The sequence below is a fragment of the Cygnus atratus genome, chromosome 6, assembly GCF_013377495.2.
Source record: "Cygnus atratus isolate AKBS03 ecotype Queensland, Australia chromosome 6, CAtr_DNAZoo_HiC_assembly, whole genome shotgun sequence".
NCBI classification, from domain to species: domain Eukaryota; kingdom Metazoa; phylum Chordata; class Aves; order Anseriformes; family Anatidae; genus Cygnus; species Cygnus atratus.
Genome location: NC_066367.1, coordinates 32,334,758 through 32,340,757, shown reverse-complemented (window position 1 = coordinate 32,340,757; position 6,000 = coordinate 32,334,758). Strand labels below are relative to the sequence as shown.

Genomic DNA, 6,000 nt, shown 5'->3' with positions numbered 1-6,000 from the left:
GGTTAAGTTGCAGATGCATTTCTGTAGCTAGGAACAACAAAATGATGACAAAGTAGAATAAAATGGCTCTGGTATGTTCTGGTTTTGTACAAATCAGAATTAGGTCCTCCTTTCCACTGAGCTAGTTTTTTATTAAAACTTTAAGAGTTTTCAACATAATGAGAAAGTTTAAAGTTTCATATCTCCACATTATTTCATGGGATAGAAAAGCGCCTTAATATGTAAAAAGTAATAAAGGGTTTATAAATTGCTTCATGTGGACTAAGAAGCAGTCTGTCAGATGGCAAGGTTCAGTGGCTGGTGAATAGCTTTATGTCTAGCAAATAGCTGATGGATCATGAACTATTGAGTTATCTGCTACTATATATATATGTATGTATGTATATTCATTTTTTTAGTAATTTTCAGTTGAAGAGCATCTAATCTGATGATCACAATTGTTTTGGAAAAAAAAAAACATAGCACAGAATGAGAAAAATGCCTTTCCTCATGCCACAGTTGAATACAGGTTTTGACCAGTTAAATACTAAGGGGAATTCCACTGGAGCCAGCACTTGATTGAAATGTGGCTCTGGCTGAACAGAACAGTGAGAAAACCATAGAGATGGATTTTGTGAGTGGGAACCCTTTCTCCCTCCCTCTCTCTCTCTCTCTCTCTCTCTTTTCTGGTTAAATTGGAGATATAAATACATATATATCTCCCTGGACTGTACTTGATGCAAACATTTTGTACCAGTCAAGATTTCTCTGCCTATTTTACCTCGCTGCACAGTCTAACACAAAATGTTCATTTTTGTCCCTAAGATTTTATTCAGAAAGGCAAAGTAATTTAATTAATCTTTCATTAGAAATGCTGGTCTTCAATGGAAATGGCTGCATGCAAATTTGTTGGGCAGAGTTTGCTATCCATTTCCCAATTGCTCTGATGTATCTACTCCTGCATAATAATCTAGAGTTTGCAATCTGCAGCATGGCAAAGATAACAGAGTGATTTGGGACTGCTGATTTTGACAGGATCCCATTCTTGTTCCATTTTTAAATCCCTCTACAGAGATGGAGATGGTAATAGGGAAAAAAGGGTGTTCCTCAGGCAGAATAGCAATGGGCAGAAGCTGACCGATAATCTCCCGTATCTCATAAAGCGCTCTCATTACTGACAAACAAAACGGGCCACAGAGTATGGTGGAATTGAATTACAGCTGCTGTCACCCACTTGTCATGGCAACACGCGAGCATCACCTCTGAGACCAAAGCCTTGAAGCAAATAGATAGTTTCAATTATCTAATTTTCACAATGAATGAGACCTGTTTATTGGAAATCTATAGGTGCTTGGCAATGGCAAATGGTAACTGCGAATATATACAGTTCAGAGCGAGCTGATTTACAGCCTCTTCTGAACTACAGAGTAGCAACATTATTTCTTGAAATGAACGGATGCGGTGTAAGTACCTGGGGCAGAATAAGCAAACTTTGTCTGCTCCTTAATAGCTTTAAGGTGGTTGAGCTTGTATTTATTTGTAAGTGAGCAGTGGCTGGGGATCAGGACCCTTTGTGCTAGGATGAATAACTGCAGATAATCACTGCTTTTCTGGAAGGTCAGTCACAGGATATAACAAGATGCCACGTGTGGAAAATGAGTGAATAAAGGTGACATTTGCCATGCTAACAACTTAATAGAGTCAAACAAATAAGCCGGTAGCAGCTTGCGACAATTTACTATGAATTGTTCTCAAATATGCAGAGACATTTCACTTTTAAACAGCTTATTGTTTTGTTAGGTTTTGCATGTGGTTTTACACTATAGTCCCTACATATCTGCCTAAATGTGCCTTAGAATAGGTGCACTAAAAGGATAACCAAAGACTCGTTCGTGCCCTCTGTTTGGCACAGAGGCCTTCCTGCTGTGAGGACGCTCTCAAGTGTCCTGCAAAGTCAGTGAGGGGGTGCTTCCCCCTCATGGGCAGCCCTTGTGGCACAAGGTGCCATCTCATTTGGATCATGGCCTTAAATCTGAAGCACCAGGAAATCTCTGAGATACGCAAGGTGACTGGAGGATTAGGGTGGGGACCTCACTGTGGCCAGGACATCATCTGGGCAGCCACTGGAAAATGGAGGACATCCACACTGGCTAATAACAGTTCTTGTGGTTGTGCCCTCTTCACAAGTCCTGGACGTCGATGGCTAAGTCGTTGTACAGACTCTGATACATCCAATGAAGGCACCCAACTTGGTGCAAAGACACTGATTGATAAATATAAACCTTCTAGTCTGTGGGGGATTGTAGAAACTGTTGTCGCTGCTGCTGCCTGACAGGAGCGGGACACTGTTTGTGGCTAGGCAGGTACCATCAGCCACGGGAGGGACCAACCTACGTCTGCAAACTTCTCACAGTTCTTCCTCCTGCCCAGGAGTGTGGCTTCCTCTTGGTGTAGATTCAGCTTTAATCCTTTGATCTTTATAGATGGATTGATCTTCTGCTGCTCCTTGTGGGAAGAGCGTATCGTCCATGTCTTGCTGATAGGGGAGTTCAGCTATTGCCAGCTTTGCTTTCTGCTGAGATATTGAGTAGGTCTCCATAAACCAAACAGCTGTGGCATAAGCACGATTTTCCTTCACTACTCCTAGGAATGTATCTTAAAGATAAGAAACTGATTAAAGAAATTAGGCATTCCCTTGCAGCTGAGCTGCTCCCAGGGGAAGCTGCGGCCCCTCCTCACCAGGCAGGCACAGGCTGAGCCCTGGATTGCCGTGATCTGCTGAATGCCACGGGGCTGGCTTGCTACCACTGGGACTTACACCCCTACCTCGGCAGGAGGGCAAATTGTTTGGGACAGAACTGGCTGTGAGACCTGAAATAGTTTTGTCTTGTGTGTCCGCATAACCTCAGGGACATCCAAAGTCTTTGAGAAGTGAGGATTTTTTATTTTCAAAGTAATTCTTTTCTTTCATGTGGGATCTCGCCAATGTAAGTGCTGAAATCTCCCAGGATGATAAGTCTGGGGTATTTCACCAGAGTGGTTGCAGTGCATCCCTGAATGCCTTCTGTGGATTTGTTTGCTCTTTGGTCTATAAATGAACATCAAAGGAGCATGGTACTCTTATAAGAGACTACTGATTTCACCTCACTTGAGTGGCTATTATTAAAGCCTGTCAAGGAACCAATTTGAGCTTTGGTAAAAAATACAAAGGCAGTCAAATCCTTTGAGTAAATTGTTAGAAAGGCAAATGAATAGAGTTCTGTCTGAGCTAGACAGAAAATGTAGTGTGGGAAATGGCTGCAGCCAAAGGAGTGAAGAAAAGCCTTACAGAGCCCCCAGTGGTATGTGCATTGTTGGGGCAGTGCATTCACATGGGGAGAAGAAGCCACTGATGCTCTGCTCGTCTCCTGCAGGGAGCAGGTGAGCATCCGCGTTTTTTGTTGCCTTTGTAGAGTGGCTGAAAGATGACATCTTCGACTCTTTATGGGGCCTTTTCTTCTTGCCATCTGCATGGCTTAGTTATGATGAATGAGCAGCTAAAGAGAGCATTATTTTTTTTTGTTTTTGTTTTCTTGTTTTTCCTGGTTATTTGTAACCTGAACGTGTACACCTTTTGTAATGTTAAAAGGAATTTCATAGGTAAATCAAGACCAAAACCAGACATTAAACATGGGTACTCCTGGTACACTGATAGCAGAGGGCAATTTGAAGAACTAAGGTTGTGGATTTTGTTGAACAACCACAAAGACCCTAGAAGCTGCAGTTAATCTCCAGTGTCAGTTATGACACTCGTGTATTTGATTTCAGATCTATTGAGCTAAAACTGGTCATTTTTTAGTAGCGGATAATCACAGTTGAGGAACAGTGAAGAAAGTCAAGTCTCTGCTCATGCCCAACATACTCTCCTTAAAACAGGAGCTGCCTGCATTGGTGTTAAGTGTAGGAAGTTTCTTATTGATACCTTGCGCCTGTTTAGATACAAAGATAATCAGTCTTTCTTTCACTAAAATGGCAGCCTGATGTCTGGATCAATAACTGCATCTCTCTTAGTTTGGAGGACAGAGTGGACTCAACCTTTTGCTGATATTGTGTTTACAGATATAGAAAATGCCATCCAAAAGGATTGCATCTGCCCAGCTTTCACTGAATACTGATCAAAGGGGACCTAGCGTTTGTTAACCAGGGGAATAGGCTTGAAAAGAAAGAGAAACGCGAACGTTGCATTTGAGGAGCAAAAGGCTCAGAAGGAAATGAGTCAGAGGCAAGCGAACATCCTCCTTTGCTGGGGCCACTGGTCTCACAAGTCAGCCCTGCTGTATCCTCCCAGTCCTGCTGCCTGCCCGGGGTTGGGGTGTGATGGGGCATGGATCTCTTGTGTATGAGCTGCAGCCAACAGCTCCTGCATGGCACCCAGCATCTCCTGTGGGCATCTAGATCACAAAGCTATTTCCTCCCTGTGCACACAGTGCAGATAAGAAGCAATGCTAGAAATCACATTTTCAAATGTAAAATGCTGGGGAATCCTTCTCTTCAACGGCAGTTTTGCCATGATAATGACCTCAGAAGAATATAGTGGCTGATGTATTTTCACTAAGGATTAGCCCAAGCTTCAATGTAGCTATCAAGCTGCAACCTTTCCAGTGCTTAGAGCTGTTATTTCTGGCTTTGGCTTTTTTCTACATTATTCAGATGACAAATTTTATTTAAATTTGATGTAATTACATCCTTCGCCTGTGAAAATCTGCATGGATGTTCTTAAGGTCAAGGATGGTGCAGACCCCAGATAAAATCACTTAAGCTGCCTGAGAAATGTGTCCTCAGTTACAAATCTTCATGGGATTGATATATGATAGAATAGCATAGTCTGCAGTAGCACAGGGTGAGACTTGCCACACTTACTCAAGTTTTGTAACTAACGTTGCATCCAGTCTTTTCACTGAAATGAGACATGACAAAATGCAGACCTTTCCAAAGAGAATCCCAGAAAGGTGCATAAACAAGTATCGGAACCCACTGGAAAATAGATGGGGGTAGGTAATACTTAAAGGTTTATGTAGTGTCCTGCCAAAGCACTGGATACTTGAAGATAACATGAGAGAAGAGTGGTCTGTGCCATTATGCATTTAATTTCATTTTTATGGCACAGTTCTTCATACTGTACGTGATAACTGAATGCAGCAGCTGGATTAGAAACATTCATGTCTTGTTTCCTATGGAGGGAAATCAATCCTTCCCTTTCCTTGATGTATTTCCTATGGAAGAAAATCAATTTAGTGTATTTTCTTTTATGTGAGTTAGTTAGTGATTGTAGGAGGGGGAAAATGCTATGCTTAACGTGAACATAATGAAAGCAAATTTTTATGGTTGGCAAATAAAATAATTAAATTTAAAATGAAAACAAATCCCTTTTTGAGAAGGATCCAGGAATACAGTTTCTATGAGATCTGAAATGAACTTTGTAGTCAGCCAGGCCACTCATGTGTCAGCCACCGACATTAATTCAAGGAGACTGCAAGGAAATGAGGTTTACTGAAAGCCAAATTAGACAGGTGCCTAAACGCAGCTTCAGCCTCTTGAAGATGTTCCTCTGGCTCTAACTGAGGGAGGAGAATAAAACCCAGCCCTGCTGACAAACGCCCAGAAGATCTTTATAGGAAAAAGCTGCTGCTGTCCCTGCGGTGTGATTGCCTTGTTTTCTTTTTTCCCTAGAGAATGGATGATTGAAAACAGGGAGATAACTCATCACAGTCCGGTTCAAGGCAAGAAGATGGGATAGACAGCAATGAAAAAATGTAATACAAAATAAAAATAGCCTGATCAAAACTATCTTGATCTCCGATGGAGAACTCTGCACAGTGCTGAAGGAAATGAAGGACGGAACTTCAAACACCCCTATTGCAACCACAGCCTCCCCCTGTCACCCTGCAGGTGTCCTGCCTGGTGTGCAGAGAGGCACGGAGCTGGGGCCAGGTAGGGACACGGCACAGAAACTGCCTCGTGTCGCAGCAAAGTGCATAGAAA

The 6,000-nt window shown here is 42.3% G+C and overlaps 1 protein-coding gene across 1 annotated transcript in view; it reads left to right on the top strand.

Annotated features, from left to right (window-relative positions):
- The first annotated feature begins 549 nt into the window (after positions 1 to 549).
- The window catches only part of DPP10 (dipeptidyl peptidase like 10), a 520,390-nt gene continuing 514,939 nt past the window's right edge, over positions 550 to 6,000 (top strand). The window contains exons 1-2 of the mRNA XM_050711702.1: positions 550 to 613; positions 5,689 to 5,949. The gene's annotated coding sequence lies outside the window, so the exon portion shown is untranslated. The remainder of the gene's footprint in view (positions 614 to 5,688; positions 5,950 to 6,000) is intronic.